The sequence below is a fragment of the Bidens hawaiensis genome, unplaced genomic scaffold (genome assembly GCF_021521415.1).
Source record: "Bidens hawaiensis isolate Kalapana, Puna unplaced genomic scaffold, B.hawaiensis_p1.1 tig00005770_1, whole genome shotgun sequence".
Lineage (NCBI taxonomy): Eukaryota > Viridiplantae > Streptophyta > Magnoliopsida > Asterales > Asteraceae > Bidens > Bidens hawaiensis.
In genome coordinates, this window is record NW_027491378.1 from 750,720 (window position 1) to 771,811 (window position 21,092).

Sequence of the window (21,092 nt, forward strand, 5' to 3'; positions counted from 1 at the left end):
AACCTGATTGCGTAAGTATACTCATGATTTTCTGGATCCACCAGCTTGAGGCCTGCGCCGGACCCTTCGTTGTTTGAAGCTCCGTCAGTGAATAATCTCCAAACGTTTTCTTCATTATTGGCTTGCGGAGGGTCTAATTCGCGCTGAGCCTCTTCAACTTTTCCTTCAGGGATTTCTGCGATGAAATCAGCTAAGACTTGTCCCTTGATTGCTGGACGAGGCTTATAGGCGATCGTGTGCTCTCCTAATACCAGCGCCCATTTTGTCAGCCTTCCTGAGTGCGCGGGACGCCGCAAGACTTGCTGGATGTTGTAACCAGTCAGGACTTCAATAGGATGACCATTGAAATATCTGTGAAGCTTGCGCGACGCATGCGTTAGTTATAAAACTAACTTTTCTATGATGGTGTAGCGCGTCTCAGGATCTGTCAGCACCCGACTTACATAATAAATTGGTGTTTAGATTCCTTTGCGATCCACCAGTAATACTGCGCAATGGCGCGCTCTCCTGCTGACAGGTACAACGTTAAAGTTTCACCAGGAAGTGGAGCTGTGAGCGCAGGCAGATTTATCAGACATTCTTTTATCTCATTGAAAGCTTGCTCGGCCTCAGGCGTCCACTTGAATTGGCTTTTCTTTAAGCAATTTCTCAATGTGTTAATGAATGGGGTAGATTTGCTTGCATGGTTTGCTAGGAACCTGTTAATTGATACCAATCTACCATTCAACTTTTGAACTTCCTTCATGGTGGATGGTGAGGGCATGCCGAGGATAGCCTCCACCTTCTCTGGGTTCACCTTGAAACCATCCTTGGTGACCATTACGCCGAGAAATTTCCCTTCTTCCACGCCGAATGTGCATTTGCTCGGGTTGAGCTTCATGTTTACTTCCTTTAGGCGCCGAAGGGTTTCTTTGATGTCTTTGAGCATTTGTTTTTCCTCCCTGCTTTTAATCACCAAATCATCCACGTAGACTTCTAAGTTTTTTCCAATCTGCTCGTTGAAAATTGCATCCATGAGTCTTTGGTAAGTGGCTCCTGCATTCTTCAAACCAAAGGGCATTTTTGTGTAACAGAAAACACCCTTGTCAGTTCTGAAGGCAGTCTTGTCCTCATCTTGTGGTGCCATTTGAATTTGGTGATAGCCCTTATAGGCATCCAGGAAACATTTGAGCTTAAATGGCGCCACAGAGTCCACCTTCGCGTCAATGTTTGGGAGGGGGTAACAATCTTTTGGACACGCTTTGTTGAGGTCCTTGAAATCAATGCACATTCTCCATGACCCATTGCTCTTCTTTACCATCACAGGATTGGCTACCCATGTTTGGTATCGTATTGGGCGGATGATATTTGCGCGCAGTAGATCTTCTACTTGCTCATTCATGGCCTTTGCCTTCTAATCCCCCATGACTCTTTTCTTTTGAGCAATTGGCTCTACAGACTTGAATGTGTTGAGAGAATGCTGCGCCAGGTCTCGCGGAACCCCAGTAATATCAGAATGTTGCCACGCGAAGACCGATATATACGTTGTGAGCAATCTTTTCATTCTCACCCTTGTGTCATCTGATATCGTAGCTCCAATTGTGATTGTTTGTTCTGGGAATTTTGGGTTGAGAATCCATTCCTCTGGCGCGTTGTTTGCCATTGGAAGCTTCATTCTCCCTTCTCGCGGTATACTTGTTACTGCGCACAAATGATCTCGGTATACAAATGTTACTCCTGTTGGTGTTGGGAACCCCAACGCGCCGTGCGCTGGTGACGGTATGGCATTGAATTGGGCAATTGTTCCTCTACCCAAGATCATATTATGGCATGAAGTGGTGGGCAAGACCAAGAAGTTGACAATTTCAGCTCGCTTGTGTTTCTCATCCCCCATAGTTAGTTCGAATTGTATCTGACCTAGGGGGTGAATAATTTCGTTTGAGACACCCGAGATTGGTGCATTCACAATTTCGAGCCTTGCTTGGTCTGCTGGATCCAACTTCCTGAAACATTGCTCATATATGATGTCTGATTCACTGCCGGTGTCCACCAGGACTTTTGACACCTCATAATGAGCGATGTGTGCAGTGATGACTAGAGGACTGCTGATAGACGGGCCTCCTTTGATTCTTGGGAAGATTACTTGTTGCTCGCGCCAATCCCCTTGGACTTGCGCGCTTCTCTTCCTCGATCTTTGCCCTTGCCTTCCGCCTTCCGCTACACAGATTCTTTTGAATTTTTTACTGGCTGAGGCTCCGTCTGGTTGTTCATTCTCTGGTCTTGGGTTTTTCACCAGGTGAGCCAACTTGCCTGATTTCACATCTCTTTCAATCGCATCCTTCAAATGGTGGCACGCATCGGTGTTGTGCCCTGTGGACTTGTGGAACTCACAATACTTGCCACTGTTTGGTGGTCCCTTATGGAGCAATGGCTTAGGGCTTTTAAACTGGACATTCTCTGTGCTTAACACTTGCGAAGGCGTTTTGGTGAGGGGAGTCCATATTCTTGGTAGAGGTCTGTTAGGCTCTCTGCCGCCTTCCCTCTTGTCACCTTCTCCGCGATTACGAATGTCTTTTTGGGGCTGGGGTGAACTTTGTTGCGCTTGTTTTTCTGCGGGAGAATAATTGGTTTGTTGCAACCTGGACCATACGGAGTTTTGTTTGCCCCTCCTTTCATTGTTGCGTGGTGCTTCTGTTTGATGCCCTCTATCTCTTGCTCTGTCTTGGGCAATTTGTTTTTCATTTCGCGCGAAGACTCGCGATGCTTCCATAAGCTTAGCCCAAGTGGTTGGCATGCCATCTCTGCTCACGAGAGCTCTGCGGAGTTGATCACTGCGCGCACCTTGTATAAAGGCCACGCGCAAGAGTTGTTCAGTGATACCTCCAATTGCGAGAGATTCCTGATTGAAACGAGTTATGTAGTCTTCAATGGTTTCATCATTCCTGCGCACGCAGTGCATTTTGTCATCGGGGTCGCGCGTGTGTCTGCGCTGCTGTACAAAGTGAGCCTGGAACTTCTCCAATAGCTCTTCGAACCCATCGATTTGTCCTGTCGGCAAGCTTTCGAACCAGACACGCGCTGCGCCCGTGAGGCAGTGAGCAAACATGTGACACCATGTTGGCATCGTCCAGCTTTCTAGGTTTCCAGTGTTGTAAAAACCTTGTAAGAAATCATCTGGATCTGTTGTACCATCGTACTTGCCTAGACCACTTGGCATCTTGGTTTTGTGTTGAATGGGAGTCTTCGCAATGCGCTCAGTGAATTTTGAATGCTTCACCAAGATGGCTGGCCTATATGGTGTGGTTACGTCCACTTGCCCTTTCGCTTGTGGGTTGTACGGTGTGTATAGATCCATATCAACTTTGGCTCCAGGCGCTATGTTCATGTGCGCGCGAAGCTGTGAACCTCCTGCATGAGTATCTCGCGTCTTCCTCATGCTGTGCACTTCTTCCTCATCACTAAAATCAGCGTGTTCGGTGTGAACAGAGTGACCATCTTCCGGCGCGCGCGCCCTTTTTGTTGTTCCCTGAATGGTTTGTTTATCAAATGCGAGCCTTTGTGTTAAGTCGGCTAACTTTTTGTGTTTGACCAGCTCATTGTATTTGTCCATTAAACGCCGTTGTTCGTTTATGAGCCATTCTTTAGGGTCATTGGTTTCAACTTCCGGACCCATTGGTCCTTTTTGTTTTGCACCAGTCAGATTTTGGAACGTGAGATCGTCTGAAGGAGTTTCACTCTGGCTATGAGGTGTTGTGATGAAGGGATGGTTACTGGTGGTGCGCGCAGTATCACGCGGCGCCCTCAGAAACTGATGTCCCTCATTAACATCCTCAAGCTCATTATCCTCCAGAACTTGATCGCTGTTTCGAACACCGGAAACCATGGTGAAGATTTTCAGAGAGAACTGATGAGATAGTGGTTTTGTTGCCGTTGTAACAGGTGATCGCGCCAATGAAGAAACGTGGATCGACTTACTAGTATACGATCAACTTTCCTCGGGTATGAGTGTGCTATATCACCGATGGTTTTCCGGAGTATGAATTCTTCCACCTACAAAACGAGCAGCACCATGAACTTACCCCTCAGAAAGGGACAGAGGGGTCCTCTTTGGGGTAACCCTCCGGTGTGAGAATAAGATATTGTAGGAGAAGATAATAATAATCTGAAAGTGAGTAAGGACTTAGAGTGTGTTTTCTTGCTTACCTCCCATTGTGGAGGTGGTGTGGTATTTATAGTGTTAGGGTTTCCAATGATTGGGCTCAGACCCAATTAGGGCCTTTTTGGCCTCCTCCTATTGCTTCGCGCCATGTGTCCTTAGGACACCTGGTGCTTTTTCATTGATTATTCTCTGACCAAGGTATTTCACCTGACCCATGTGCAATCACGTGGTAGCACATGGGTTATGCTGAGTTGTCCACCTTTCATTGGCAGCTGTCAACATCAGCATATTCTTTATTTCTTAAAGGATACCTTCTGGAAGGTTGTCTGATGAGCACAATCATGGTTGTCCTTATCCTGATTTGGATAAGGACGTGGTTGATTATGTGCATGTGTGATATGTGCCTTTTCTGGGGATGCGCGAGGTCTTCTCTTTATTCTCACGCGTAGATGTTTCATGCGCAGATGTGATATGCGCAAGCATATGTAATATGCGTGAGCATATGTGATGCGCCACACGCAGATGCGCCACGCGCAGATGTGATATGCGTGAGCATATGTGATATGTGCCACACGCAGATGCGCCACGCGCAGATGTGATATGCGTGAGCATATATGATGCGTGAACATATGTGATATGCGTGAGCATATGTGATATGCGCCATGCGCATAGGTTTTGGCTTTGTGTCTTCATGACATCCTGATTTCAAGCCTCTTGTCTATATCTTGTGGGTTGACCCGCCCCGCTCGATGTTAAGGCGGGTGCATACCTCTTCAAGAACAAACTCATTGAACCCATAACCCATAACGTTAATCCCAAAACCGATATAACATAAATGAGTGATTAGATAATCGCATATTTGGGTAGCCCAAATAACCCGACTTTCCAACTGGGGTCCCCGATTCTAAACTAAACTACTACATCGACAATAACTCTAGATAGGATTTTGTTCTTTTTTGACTTGAGGACATAGTGCATCCAGAAAACACACTAGTGACCACAAAAAAAGCGAAAAATATCTGACTCTAAACCATCAAGAGCTGCTGAACAAATGCTGCAAATTTACCTGATCCTGTTGGCTAGCAGTGTATTGCCTGGTCAAGTTCTCATGGTTAACGAAAAATACAAGCAAAAACTTTTCATAAATGGTTTGTTTATATTGTACAACTTTCAAATACAGTAGTAATGGGTTCAAATGACTAGCAGCAGCAATATAATATGCAATGGTTTCATTCATTCACCTTACAAATCCAATATGCAAGTTTGTGTGTGTGGGTCTCATTCACTTTTTCCTATCTTTCTTCTTTGATGAACTTGGACGTTGAGAAAACTGCGTAAGCCCTTGCCTGAAGGCGCCAAGAGTGACCCCGTCGTTGACCAAAAGCTTGTGACTCCCATTTTAGAAACGGATTCTATGTTGCGACTCTCATCGTCAAAGAAGAGCATCGATTCATACGGCACGCGAGTCTTGTCATGGATTTTCTTGAAATGTTCGGTCTTGTGAGTCCAGCTGGAAAAGATCTCCTTGGTGAGAAACAAGGGGTTAATGTCCAGCTTGTTGATGAAAGCCTCAGCTATGTCTCTGGAGGGTGATCTAGAGGCAATGGCCATGCCCACTCCCTTGTCCTTGAGTGCATACAGGATGCCTTTTGCATAAGGATACATCGACGGCATCTCGCGCTTGGATAGGCATTCACTGCAAAAACAAACAAATGAGTTTCATTATTGGTTGGTTGGTACAAGCCATTGAAACGCTAAAAGCCCTATAAATAAAAATATAAGCATTAGGGAGATCAACAGCAGCAGGTAAGGCTAATGAATTGATGAACTGCTAACATATTATATATTTGGTTTGGTTGATTGATCCAAGTATCTATCTATCTATCTATCTATCTATCTATCTATCTATCTATCTATGTTTAGAAAAAGAAAAGTGATCTAATTACCGACCAGTAGAAGGGCCAAAGAGTGTAATCGAGGTCGAAGACGACTAAACGAGGCAAGGCTTGAAATAATCCCATAATTTCCATCGCCTCGTTCTTCACTTTCTCAATCTCTCCCATCACCTCACCTACTTTCTTTCTTTCTTTCTTTTCTTTGCGGCCATCAAATAAATAAATAGGGTATTTCTTTTAGGACCATTTTAGAAAATGGTTTATAATTTACATTTAGTTCTTAAAATGTTCTTTATGGAAAAACCGAGACGACTTTTTAATAATCCAAGACAACTAGTTCGTAAAGCCAATAAAAAACGAACATGTATCCATAAAACTGACATGACGACTAGATCGTGAAGACAATCTAAGGGTCAAAAAGCAGTCGGATCAACGACTGCATTCGTATCTATGTCAGGCCGACTAGACAGTGATTCAAAAAAATCATTTTAAATTTGTAAAAAGATATTAACATTTATACTAGACAGTAAAGTTTTCAAAAAGGTCTACAACTATTGAATGAATTCACATATTAATAATAATAATAATAATAATAATAATAATAATATTATTAAATTTACACAAAAGTTAACAAAGTTATATAATTAATATCATTGAATTTGTTGTTACAAATATACCTATTACAATAAAAAAATTTTAACAAAAAAAATATATAATATTTAAATAAGTTGGTGAGTGTGATTGGAATCAGCGACTAGATGTGTCACTTTCTCTACATACCTGACTTTGGCGATATACTCATCATAATGTCGAGTGTTCAAGGTTCCGGTTGGGTCGCCTCTTTAAGTATCCAGCATGACCCCCCAGCGAAATATGGTAAATGGAGTGAAGACGGTGATCAGATTCGGTGAATCGACTCATATGCAGTTTTTCGGACACGTCGTGTGTATACCCCTTTTCAGAAGTAGCAAAATTTCGAACGAGCCACGAGAAAGCTCCAGGGCCATTTCATTGATTCGATTCTTTCGTAGGGTTATAAAATATTCGCAAGAAGTCTCCAAGACCGAATTTATGATCAGATTCGGTGAATCAACTCATACGCAGTTTTTCGGATAGGTCGTGTTCATACCCCTAGTTAGAAGTAGCAAAATTTCGAATGAGCCACGGGAAAGCTCCAGGGCCTTTTCATTGACCCGATTTTTCGTAGGGTCAAAAAATATTCCAGGGAAGTCTTCAAGACTGAATTTATGATCAGATTCGGTGAATCAACTCATACGCAGTTTTTCGGGCAGGTCTAGTGCATACCCCTTTTTAGAAGTAGCAAAATTTCGAACGAGCCTCGATAAAGCTAGAGGGACTTTTCATTGATTCAATTATTTCGTAGGGTCATAAAATATTCGAGAGAAGTCTCCAAAACCGAATTTATGATCAGATTGGGTGAATCGACTCATACGCAGTTTTTCGGACAGGTCGTGTGCATACTCCTTGTCAGAAGTAGCAAAATTTCGAACGAGCCACGGGAAAGCTTCAGGGCCTTTTCATTGACCCGATTTTTCATAAGGTCATAAAATATTCGAGGGAAGTCTCCAAGACCGAATTTATGATCAGATTCGGTGAATCGACTCATACATAGTTTTTTGGGCAGGTCGTGTGCATACCCCTTTTCAGAAGTAGCAAAATTTCGAACGAGCCACAATAAAGCTCTAGGGACTTTTCATTGATTCGATCTATTCCTAGGGTCATAAAATATTCGAGTAAAGTCTCCAAGACCAAATTAATGATCATATTCGGTGAATTGACTCATACACAGTTTTTCGGACAGGTCATGTGCATACCCCTTGTCAGAAGTAGCATAATTTCGAATGAGCCACGGGAAAGCTCTAGGGCCTTTTCATCGACCCGATTTTTCGTAGGGTTATAAAATATTCCATGGAAGTCTTCAAGACCGAATTTATGATCAGATTCGGTGAATCGACTCATACGCAGTTTTTCGAGCAGATCGTGTGCATACCCCTTTTTAGAAGTAGCAAAATTTCGAACGAGCCACGAGAAAGCTCGAGGGACTTTTCATTGATTCAATTCTTTCGTAGGGTCATAAAATATTCGAGAGAAGTCTCCAAGACCGAATTTACGATCAGATTCGGTGAATTGACTCATACGCAGTTTTTCGGACAGGTCGTGTGCATACCCCTTGTCAGAAGTAGCAAAATTTCGAATGAGCCACGGGAAAGCTCCAGGGCCTTTTCATCGACCCGATTTTTCGTAGGGTCATAAAATATTCCAGGCAAGTCTTCAAGACTGAATTTATGATCAGAGTTGGTGAATCGACCCATACTTAGTTTTTCGGACAGGTCGTGTACATACCCCTTTTCAGAAGTAGCAAAATTTCGAACGAGCCACATTAAAGCTCATGGACCTTTTTAGCAACCCGATTCTTTAGTAGGGTCAAAAAATATTCGAGAGAAGTCTCCAAGAACGAATTTACGATCAAATTCGGTGAATCGACTCATACGCAGTTTTTTGGGCAGGTCGTGTGCATACCCCTTTATGATCCAATTCAGTGGTTCGACCCATACTTCATTTTTTCGCCGAGTCATGAACATACCCCTTGGGCAATACTGGGAAAATTCGAACGGGCATTTTCATTTATCCGAATCTTTCCTAGGGTCATAAAATATTGTATGGGAGTCTCTAAGACTGAATTTCTGATTCGATTCAGTGGTTCGACCCATACTCAGTTTTTTCTCCAGCTCGTGAACATAACCCTTTGGCAATACTAGCAAAATGTTGTACGGGAAACGGTGTGGCGTCAGGGTATAATTATTGATCCGATTCTTACGAAGTCATAAAATATTGTATGGAAGTCTCCAAGACCGAATTTCTGATCCGATTTATTGGTTCGACCCATACTCAGTTTTTTCTCCGGCTCGTGAACATACCCCTTTGGCAACGCTGGTAAAATTTTGAACGGACCACGGGGGTGGGGGTGTCAAGGCATAATTATTGATCTGATTCTTTAGTAGGGTTAAAAATTTTGTATGGAAGTCTCGAAGACCGAATTTTTGATCCGATTCAGTGGTTCGACCCATACTGAGTTTTTCCTCCGGCTCGTGTACTACCCTCTATGGCAATACTGGCAAAATTTCGAATGGGTCACGGGGTGACGTGAGGGCATAATTATTGATCCGATTATTTCTTAGGGTCATAAAATATTGTATGGTAGTCCCCATGACCGAATTTATGATCCGATTCAGTGGTTCCGCCCATACTCGGTTTTTCCTGCGACTCGTGTACTACCCCCTTTAGCAATACTGGCAAAATTTCGAACGGGCCACGAGGTGGCGTGAGGGCCTAATTATTGAAACGATTATTTCTTAGGGTCACAAAATATTGTATGGCAGTCTCCATGACCGAATTTATGATCCGATTCAGTGGTTCCACCCATACTCAGTTTTTCCTACGGCTCGTGTACTACCCCCAATGGCAATACTGGCAAAATTTCGAACAGGCCACGGAGTTGCGTGAGGGCATAATTATTCATCCGATTCTTTCTTTGGGTAAAAAAATATTGTATGACAGTCTGCATGACCGAATTTATGATCCGACTCAGTGGTTTCGCCCATAAACAGTTTTTCCTAAGACTCGTGTACTACCTCCCTTTAGCAATTCTGACAAAATTTCGAACGGGCCACGAGGTGGCGTGAGAGCATAATTATTAAAAAGATTCTTTCTTAAGGTCACAAAATATTGTATGGCAGTCTCCATGACTGAATTTATGATCCGATTCAGTGGTTCGACCCATACTCAGGTTTTCCTACGACTCGTGTACTAGCCCCTTTGGCAATACTGACAAAATTTCGAACGGGCAACGGGGTGGCGTGATGGCATAATTATTGATCCGATTCTTTCTTAGGGTCACAAAATATTATATGGCAGTCTCCATGACTGAATTTATGATCCGATTCAGTGGTTCCACCCATACTCAGTTTTAACTACGGCTCGTGTACTACCTCCTTTGGCAATACTGGCAAAATTTCGAACGGGCTACGGGGTGGCGTGAGGGCATAATTATTGATCCGATTCTTACTTAGGGTCAAAAAATATTGTATGACAGTCTCCATGACCGAATTTATGATCCGATTCAGCGGTTACACCAATACTTAGTTTTTCCTACGGCTCGTGTACTACACCCTTTGACAATACTGGCAAAATTTCGAACGGGCCACAGGGTGGCGTGAGGGCATAATAATTCATCCGATTCCTTCTTAGGGTAACAAAATATTGCATGACAGTCTCCATGACCGAATTTATGATCAGATTCAGTGGTTCGACCCATACTTAGGTTTTCCTACGGCTCGTGTACTACCCCCTTTGACAAAACTGTCGAAATTTCGAACGGGCCAAGAGGTGGCGTGAGGGCATAATTTTTGAAACGATTCTTTATTAGGGTCACAAAATATTGTATGGCAGTCTCCATGACTGAATTTATGATCCGATTCAGTGGTTCCACCCATACTCAGTTTTTCCTACGGCTCGTGTACTACCCCCTTTGGCAATACTGGCAAAATTTCGAAGGGGTCGCGGGGTGGCGTGAGGTCATAATTATTGATCCGATTATTTCTCAGGGTCACAAAATAGTATATGGCAGTCTCCATGACCAAATTTATTATCCGATTCAGTGGTTCCACCCATACTCTGTTTTTCTACGGCTCGTGTACTACCCCTTTGGCAATACTGTCAAAATTTCGAACGGGCAACGGGGTGGCGTGAGGGCATAATTATTCATCTGATTCCCTCTTAGGGTCATACAATATTGTATGGAAGTCTGCATGAACGAATTTATGATCCGATTCAGTGGCTCCGCCCATACAAAGTTTTTCCTACGACTCGTATACTACCCCTTTAGCAATACTGACAAAATTTCGAACGGGCCGCGGGGTGGCTATATGCCATAATTTTGAATCCGATTCTTTCGTAGGATCATAAAATATTGTTTGGAGGTCACCCAGACCGATTTTCTGATCCGATTCAACGGTTCGACCCATACTCAGTGTTTTCTCCGGATCAGTGAACATACCCCTTTGGCAATACTGGCAAAATTTCGAACGGGCCGCGGGGTGGCAATAGGGAATAATTGTGGATTAGATTCTTTCGTAGGATCATAAAATATTGTTTGGAGGTCACCAAGACCGAATTTCTGATCCGATTTAGTGGTTCGACCCATACTCAGTTTTTTCTCCGGATTTGTGAACACACCCCTTTGGTAATACTAGCAAAATTTCGAACTGGCCGCGGGGTGGTTATATGGCATAATTATGGATCCGATTATTTCGTAGGATCATAAAATATTGTATGGAGGTCACCAACACTGAATTTCGAATCCGATTCAGTGGTTCGACCCATACTCAGTTTTTTCTCCGGATCAATGAACATACCCTTTTGGCAATACACGCAAAATTTCGAACGGCCCGCGGGGTGGCTATAGGGCATTATTATGGATACGATTCTTTCGTAGGATCATAAAATATTGTATGGAGGTCATCAAGATCGAAAATATCATCCGATACAGTGGTTCGTCCCATACTCAGTTTTTTCTCCGGATTTGTGAACATAACCCTTTGGCAATACTGGCAAAATATCGAACTGGCCGCGGGGTGGTTATAGGGCGTAATTAAGGATCCGATTCTTTCGTAGGATCAAAAAATATTGTATGGAGGTCACCAACACTGAATTTCGGATACGATTCAGTGGTTCGACCCATACTCAGTTTTTTCTCCGGACCAGTGAACATACCCCTTTGGCAATACTGGCAAAATTTCGAACTGGCCGCGGGATGGTTATAGGGCATAATTATGGATCCGATTCTTTCGTAGGATCATAAAATATTGTATAGAGGTCACCAATACTGAATTTCGGATCCGATTCAGTGGTTCGACCCATACTCAGTTTTTTCTCCGGATCAGTGAACATACCCCTTTGGCAATACTGTCAAAATTTCGAACGGCCCGCGGGGTGGCTATAGGGAATAATTGTGGATCCGATTCTTTCGTAGGATCATAAAATATTGTTTGGAGGTCACCCAGACCGAATTTCTGATCCGATTCAGTGGTTAGACCCATACTCAGTTTTTTCTCCGGATTTATGAACATAACCCTTTGGCAATACTGGCAAAATTTCGAACTGGCCGCGGGGTGGTTATAGGGCGTAATTATGGATCCGATTCTTTCGTAGGATCAAAAAATATTGTATGGAGGTCACCAACACTGAATTTCGGTTTCGATTCAGTGGTTCGACCCATACTCAGTTTTTTCTCCGGATCAGTGAACATACCCCTTTGGCAATACTGGCAAAATTTCGAACTGGCCGCGGGGTGGTTATAGGGCATAATTATGGATCCGATTCTTTCGTAGGATCATAAAATATTGTTTAGAGGTCACCAATACTGAATTTCGGATCCGATTCAGTGGTTCGACCCATACTCAGTTTTTTCTTAGGATCACTGAACATACCCCTTTGGCAATACAGTCAAAATTTCGAACGGCCCGCGGGGTGGCTATAGGGCATAATTGTGGATCCGATTCTTTCGTAGGATCATAAAATATTTTTGGAGGTCACCCAGACCGAATTTCTGATCCGATTCAGCGGTTCGACCCATACTCAGTTTTTTCTCCGGATTTGTGAACATAACCCTTTGGCAATACTGGCAAAATTTCGAACTGGCCGCGGGGTGGTTATGGGGCGTAATTATGGATCCGATTCTTTCGTAGGATCAAAAAATATTGTATGGAGGTCACCAACACTGAATTTCGGTTCCGATTCAGTGGTTCGACCCATACACAGTTTTTTCTCCGGATCAGTGAACATACCCTTTTGGCAATACACACAAAATTTTGAACGGCCCGCGGGGTGGCTATAGGGCATAATTATGGATACGATTCTTTCGTAGGATCATAAAATATTGTATGGAGGTCATCAACATCGAAAATCTCATCCGATACAGTGGTTCGACCCATACTCAGTTTTTTCTCCGGATTTGTGAACATAACCCTTTGGCAATACTGGCAAAATTTCGAACTGGCCGCGGGGTGGTTATAGGGCGTAATTATGGATCCGATTCTTTCGTAGGATCAAAAAATATTGTATGGAGGTCACCAACACTGAATTTCGGATCCGATTAAGTGGTTCGACCCATACTCAGTTTTTTTTTCTAGATCAGTGAACATACCTCTTTGGCAATACTGGCAAATATTCGAACGGGCCGCGGGTTGGCTATATGGCATAATTGTGGATCCGATTCTTTCGTAGGATCATAAAATATTGTATGGAGGTTACCCAGACCGAATTTCTTATCCGATTCAGTGGTTCGACCCATTCTCAGTTTTTTCTCCGGATCAGTGAACATACCCTTTGGCAATACTGGCAAAATTTCGAACGGGCCGCGGGGTGGCTATATGCCATAATTTTGAATCCGATTCTTTCGTAGGATCATAAAATATTGTTTGGAGGTCACCCAGACCGAGTTTCTGATCCGATTCAATGGTTCGACCCATACTCAGTGTTTTCTCCGGATCAGTGAACATACCCCTTTGGCAATACTGGCAAAATTTCGAACGGGCCGCGAGGTGGCTATAGGGCATAATTGTGGATTAGATTCTTGCGTAGGATCATAAAATATTGTTTGGAGGTCACCAAGACCGAATTTCTGATCCGATTCAGCGGTTCGACCCATACTCAGTTTTTTCTCCGGATCAGTGAACATACCCCTTTGACAATACTGGCAAAATTTCGAACTGGCCGCGGGGTGGTTATGGTGCGTAATTATGGATCCGATTCTTTCGTAGGATCAAAAAATATTGTATGGAGGTCACCAACACTGAATTTCGGTTCCGATTCAGTGGTTCGACCCATACTCAGTTTTTTCTCCGGATCAGTGAACATACCCTTTTGGCAATACACGCAAAATTTTGAACGGCCCGCGGGGTGGCTATAGGGCATAATTATGGATACGATTCTTTCGTAGGATCATAAAATATTGTATGGAGGTCATCAAGATCGAAAATCTCATCCGATACAGCGGTTCGACCCATACTCAGTTTTTTATCCGGATTTGTGAACATAACCCTTTGGCAATACTGGCAAAATTTCGAACTGGCCGCGGGGTGGTTATAGGGCGTAATTATGGATCCGATTCTTTCGTAGGATCAAAAAATATTGTATGGAGGTCACCAACACTGAATTTCGGATCCGATTCAGTGGTTCGACCCATACTCAGTTTTTTCTCCGGATCAGTGAACATACCCCTTTGGCAATACTGGCAAAATTTCGAACTGGCCGCGGGGTGGTTATAGGGCATAATTATGGATCCGATTCTTTCGTAGGATCATAAAATATTGTATATAAGTCACCAATACTGAATTTCGGATCCGATTCAGTGGTTCGACCCATACTCAGTTTTTTCTCCGGATCAGTGAACATACCCCTTTGGCAATACTCTCAAATTTTCGAACGGCCCGCGGGGTGGCTATAGGGAATAATTGTGGATCCGATTCTTTCGTAGGATCATAAAATATTGTTTGGAGGTCACCCAGACCGAATTTCTGATCCGATTCAGTGGTTCGACCCATACACAGTTTTTTCTCCGGATTTGTGAACATAACCCTTTGGTAATACTGGCAAAATTTCGAACTGGCCGCGGGGTGGTTATAGGGCGTAATTATGGATCCGATTCTTTCGTAGGATCAAAAAATATTGTATGGAGGTCACCAACACTGAATTTCGGATCCGATTCAGTGGTTCGACCCATACTTAGTTTTTTCTCCGGATCAGTGAACATACCCCTTTGGCAATACTGGCAAAATTTCGAACTGGCCGCGGGGTGGTTATAGGGCATAATTATGGATCCGATTCTTTCGTAAGATCATAAAGATTGTATAGAGGTCACCAATACTGAATTTCGGATCCGATTCAGTGGTTCGACCCATACTCAGTTTTTTCTCCTGATCAGTGAACATACCCCTTTGGCAATACAGTCAAAATTTCGAACGGCCCGCGGGGTGGCTATAGGGCATAATTGTGGATCCGATTCTTTCGTAAGATCATAAAATATTGTTTGGAGGTCACCCAGACCGAATTTCTGATCCGATTCAGCGGTTCGACCCATACTCAGTTTTTTCTCCGGATTTGTGAACATAACCCTTTGGCAATACTGGCAAAATTTCGAACTGGCCGCGGGGTGGTTATGGGGCGTAATTATGGATCCGATTCTTTCGTAGGATCAAAAAATATTGTATGGAGGTCACCAACACTGAATTTCGGTTCCGATTCAGTGGTTCGACCCATACTCAGTTTTTTCTCCGGATCAGTGAACATACCCTTTTGGCAATACACGCAAAATTTTGAACGGCCCGCGGGGTGGCTATAGGGCATAATTATGGATACGATTCTTTGGTAGGATCATAAAATATTGTATGGAGGTCATCAAGATCGAAAATCTCATCCGATACAGTGGTTCGACCCATACTCAGTTTTTTATCCGGATTTGTGAACATAACCCTTTGGCAATACTGGCAAAATTTCGAACTGGCCGCGGGGTGGTTTTAGGGCGTAATTATGGATCCGATTCTTTCGTAGGATCAAAAAATATTGTATGGAGGTCACCAACACTGAATTTCGGTTCCGATTCAGTGGTTCGACCCATACTCAGTTTTTTCTCCGGATCAGTGAACATACCCTTTTGGCAATACACGCAAAATTTTGAACGGCCCGCGGGGTGGCTATAGGGCATAATTATGGATACGATTCTTTGGTAGGATCATAAAATATTGTATGGAGGTCATCAAGATCGAAAATCTCATCCGATACAGTGGTTCGACCCATACTCAGTTTTTTATCCGGATTTGTGAACATAACCCTTTGGCAATACTGGCAAAATTTCGAACTGGCCGCGGGGTGGTTTTAGGGCGTAATTATGGATCCGATTCTTTCGTAGGATCAAAAAATATTGTATGGAGGTCACCAACACTGAATTTTGGATCCGATTCAGTGGTTCGACCCATACTCAGTTTTTTCTCCGGATCAGTGAACACCCTTTGGCAATACTGGAAAAATTTCGAACTGGCCGCGGGGTGGTTAAAGGGCATAATTATGGATCCGATTCTTTCGTAGGATCATAAAACATTGTATAGAGGTCACCAATACTGAATTTCGGATCCGATTCATTGGTTCGACCCATACTCAGTTTTTTCTCCGGATCAGTGAACATATCCCTTTGTCAATACTGTCAAAATTTCGAACGTCCCGCGGGGTGGGTATAGGGAATAATTGTGGATCCGATTCTTTCGTAGGATCATAAAATATTGTTTGGAGGTCACCCAGACCGAATTTCTGATCCGATTCAGTGGTTCGACCCATACTCAGTTTTTTCTCCGGATTTGTGAACATAACCCTTTGGTAATACTGGCAAAATTTCGAACTGGCCGCGGGGTGGTTATAGGGCGTAATTATGGATCCAATTCTTTCGTAGGATCAAAAAATATTGTATGGAGGTCACCAACACTGAATTTCGGATCCGATTCAGTGGTTCGACCCATACTCAGTTTTTTCTCCGGATCAGTGAACATACCCCTTTCGCAATACTGGCAAAATTTCGAACTGGCCGAGGGGTGGTTATAGGGCATAATTATGGATCCGATTCTTTCGTAGGATCATAAAATATTGTATACAGGTCACCAATACTGAATTTCGGATCCGATTCAGTGGTTCGACCCATACTCAGTTTTTTCTCCGGATCAGTGAACATACCCCTTTGGCAATACTGTCAAAATTTCGAACGGCCCGCGGGGTGTCTATAGGGAATAATTGTGGATCCGATTCTTTCGTAGGATCATAAAATATTGTTTGGAGGTCACCCAGACCGAATTTCTGATCCGATTCAGCGGTTCGACCCATACTCAATTTTTTCTCCGGATTTGTGAACATAACCCTTTGGCAATACTGGCAAAATTTCGAACAGGTCGCGGGGTGGTTATTGGGCGTAATTATGGATCCGATTCTTTCGTAGGATCAAAAAATATTGTATGGAGGTCACCAACGCTGAATTTCGGATCCGATTCTGTGGTTCGACTCATACTCAGTTTTTTCTCCGGATCAGTGAACATACCCCTTTGGCAATACTGGCAAAATTTCGAACTGGCCGCGGGGTGGTTATAGGGCTTAATTATGGATCCGATTATTTCGTAGGATCATAAAATATAGTATAGAGATCACCTATACTGAATTTCGGATCCGATTCAGTGGTTCGACCCATACTCAGTTTTTTCTTCGGATCAGTGAACATACCCCTTTGGCAATACAGTCAAAATTTCGAACGGCCCGCGGGGTGGCTATTGGGCATAATTGTGGATCCAATTCTTACGTAGGATCATAAAATATTGTATGGAGGTCATCAAGATCGAAAATCTCATCCGATACAGTGGTTCGACCCATACTCAGTTTTTTCTCCGGATCTGTGAACATACCCTTTTGGCAATACAGGCAAAATTTCGAACTGGCCGCGGGGTGGTTATAGGGATTAATTATGGATCCGATTCTTTCGTAGGATCATAAAATATTGTATAGAGGTCACCAATACTGAATTTCGGATCCGATTCAGTGGTTCGACCCATACTCAGTTTTTTCTCCGGATCAGTGAACATACCCCTTTGGCAATACTGTCAAAATTTCGAGGGGCCCACGAGGTGGCTATAGGGCATAATTATGGATCCGATTCTTTCGTAGGATCATAAAATATTGTATGGAGGTCACCCAGACCGAATTTCTGATCCGATTCAGCGGTTCGACTCATACTCAGTTTTTTCTCCGGATCAGTGAACAATTCACTTTGGCAATACTGGCAAAATTTCGAACTGGCCGCGGGGTGGTTGTTGGGCGTAATTATGGATCCGATTCTTTCGTAGGATCAAAAAATATTGTATGGAGGTCACCTGCACTGAATTTCGGATCCGATTCAGTGGTTCGACCCATACTCAGTTTTTTCTCCGGATCAGTGAACATACCCCTTTCGCAATACTGGCAAAATTTCGAACTGGCCGCGGGGTGGTTATAGGGCATAATTATGGATCCGATTCTTTCGTAAGATCATAAAATATTGTATACAGGTAACCAATACTGAATTTCGGATCCGATTCAGTGGTTCGACCCATACTCAGTTTTTTCTCCGGATCAGTGAACATACCCCTTTGGCAATACTGTCAAAATTTCGAACGGCCCGCGGGGTGTCTATAGGGAATAATTGTGGATCCGATTCTTTCGTAGGATCATAAATTATTGTTTGGAGGTCACCCAGACCGAATTTCTGATCCGATTCAGTGGTTCGACCCATACTCAGTTTTTTCTCCTGATCAGTGAACATACCCCTTTGGCAATACAGTCAAAATTTCGAACGGCCCGCGGGGTGGCTATAGGGCGTAATTATGGATCCAATTCTTTCGTAGGATCAAAAAATATTGTATGGAGGTCACCAACACTGAATTTCGGATCCGATTCAGTGGTTCGACCCATACTTAGTTTTTTCTCCGGATCAGTGAACATACCCCTTTGGCAATACTGGCAAAATTTCGAACTGGCCGCGGGGTGGTTATAGGGCATAATTATGGATCCGATTCTTTCGTAGGATCATAAAATATTGTATAGAGGTCACCAATACTGAATTTCGGATCCGATTCAGTGGTTCGACCCATACTCAGTTTTTTCTCCTGATCAGTGAACATACCCCTTTGGCAATACAGTCAAAATTTCGAACGGCCCGCGGGGTGGCTATAGGGCATAATTGTGGATCCGATTCTTTCGTAGGATCATAAAATATTGTTTGGAGGTCACCCAGACCGAATTTCTGATCCGATTCAGCGGTTCGACTCATACTCAGTTTTTTCTCCGGATTTGTGAACATAACCCTTTGGCAATACTGGCAAAATTTCGAACTGGCCGCGGGGTGGTTGTTGGGCGTAATTATGGATCCGATTCTTTCGTAGGATCAAAAAATATTGTATGGAGGTCACCAACACTGAATTTCGGATCCGATTCAGTGGTTCGACCCATACTCAGTTTTTTCTCCGGATCAGTGAATATACCCCTTTCGCAATACTGGCAAAATTTCGAACTGGCCGAGGGGTGGTTATTGGGCATAATTATGGATCCGATTCTTTCGTAGGATCATAAAATATTGTATACAGGTCACCAATACTGAATTTCGGATCCGATTCAGTGGTTCGACCCGTACTCAGTTTTTTCTCCGGATCAGTGAACATACCCCTTTGGCAATACTGTCAAAATTTCGAGGGGCCCACGGGGTGGCTATAGGGCATAATTATGGATCCGATTCTTTCGTAGGATCATAAAATATTGTTTGGAGGTCACCCAGACCGAATTTCTGATCCGATTCAGCGGTTCGACTCATACTCAGTTTTTTCTCCGGATTTGTGAACATAACCCTTTGGCAATACTGGCAAAATTTCGAACTGGCCGCGGGGTGGTTGTTGGGCGTAATTATGGATCCGATTCTTTCGTAAGATCATAAAATATTGTATACAGGTAACCAATACTGAATTTCGGATCCGATTCAGTGGTTCGACCCATACTCAGTTTTTTCTCCGGATCAGTGAACATACCCCTTTGGCAATACTGTCAAAATTTCGAACGGCCCGCGGGGTGTCTATAGGGAATAATTGTGGATCCGATTCTTTCGTAGGATCATAAATTATTGTTTGGAGGTCACCCAGACCGAATTTCTGATCCGATTCAGTGGTTCGACCCATACTCAGTTTTTTCTCCTGATCAGTGAACATACCCCTTTGGCAATACAGTCAAAATTTCGAACGGCCCGCGGGGTGGCTATAGGGCGTAATTATGGATCCAATTCTTTCGTAGGATCAAAAAATATTGTATGGAGGTCACCAACACTGAATTTCGGATCCGATTCAGTGGTTCGACCCATACTTAGTTTTTTCTCCGGATCAGTGAACATACCCCTTTGGCAATACTGGCAAAATTTCGAAATTGCCGCGGGGTGGTTATAGGGCATAATTATGGATCCGATTCTTTCGTAGGATCATAAAATATTGTATAGAGGTCACCAATACTGAATTTCGGATCCGATTCAGTGGTTCGACCCATACTCAGTTTTTTCTCCTGATCAGTGAACATACCCCTTTGGCAATACAGTCAAAATTTCGAACGGCCCGCGGGGTGGCTATAGGGCGTAATTATGGATCCAATTCTTTCGTAAGATCAAAAAATATTGTATGGAGGTCACCTACACTGAATTTCGGATCCGATTCAGTGGTTCGACCCATACTCAGTTTTTTCTCCGGATCAGTGAACATACCCCTTTCGCAATACTGGCAAAATTTCGAACTGGCCGCGGGGTGGTTATAGGGCATAATTATGGATCCGATTCTTTCGTAAGATCATAAAATATTGTATACAGGTAACCAATACTGAATTTCGGATCCGATTCAGTGGTTCGACCCATACTCAGTTTTTTCTCCGGATCAGTGAACATACCCCTTTGGCAATACTGTCAAAATTTCGAACGGCCCGCGGGGTGTCTATAGGGAATAATTGTGGATCCGATTCTTTCGTAGGATCATAAATTATTGTTTGGAGGTCACCCAGACCGAATTTCTGATCCGATTCAGTGGTTCGACCCATACTCAGTTTTTTCTCCTGATCAGTGAACATACCCCTTTGGCAATACAGTCAAAATTTCGAACGGCCCGCGGGGTGGCTATAGGGCGTAATTATGGATCCAATTCTTTCGTAGGATCAAAAAATATTGTATGGAGGTCACCAACACTGAATTTCGGATCCGATTCAGTGGTTCGACCCATACTTAGTTTTTTCTCCGGATCAGTGAACATACCCCTTTGGCAATACTGGCAAAATTTCGAACTGGCCGCGGGGTGGTTATAGGGCATAATTATGGATCCGATTCTTTCGTAGGATCATAAAATATTGTATAGAGGTCACCAATACTGAATTTCGGATCCGATTCAGTGGTTCGA

At 43.4% G+C, this 21,092-nt stretch overlaps 1 pseudogene across 1 annotated transcript; it reads right to left on the minus strand.

Annotated features, from left to right (window-relative positions):
- Positions 1-5,285: 5,285 nt before the first annotated feature.
- Positions 5,286-6,253, minus strand: LOC143630581 (uncharacterized; annotated as a pseudogene). Its single transcript, XR_013153200.1, has 2 exons — positions 6,089-6,253; positions 5,286-5,834 (listed from the first exon to the last, which is right to left on the minus strand). The product of XR_013153200.1 is annotated as an uncharacterized LOC143630581 (transcript).
- Between the last annotated feature and the right edge of the window lie 14,839 nt (positions 6,254-21,092).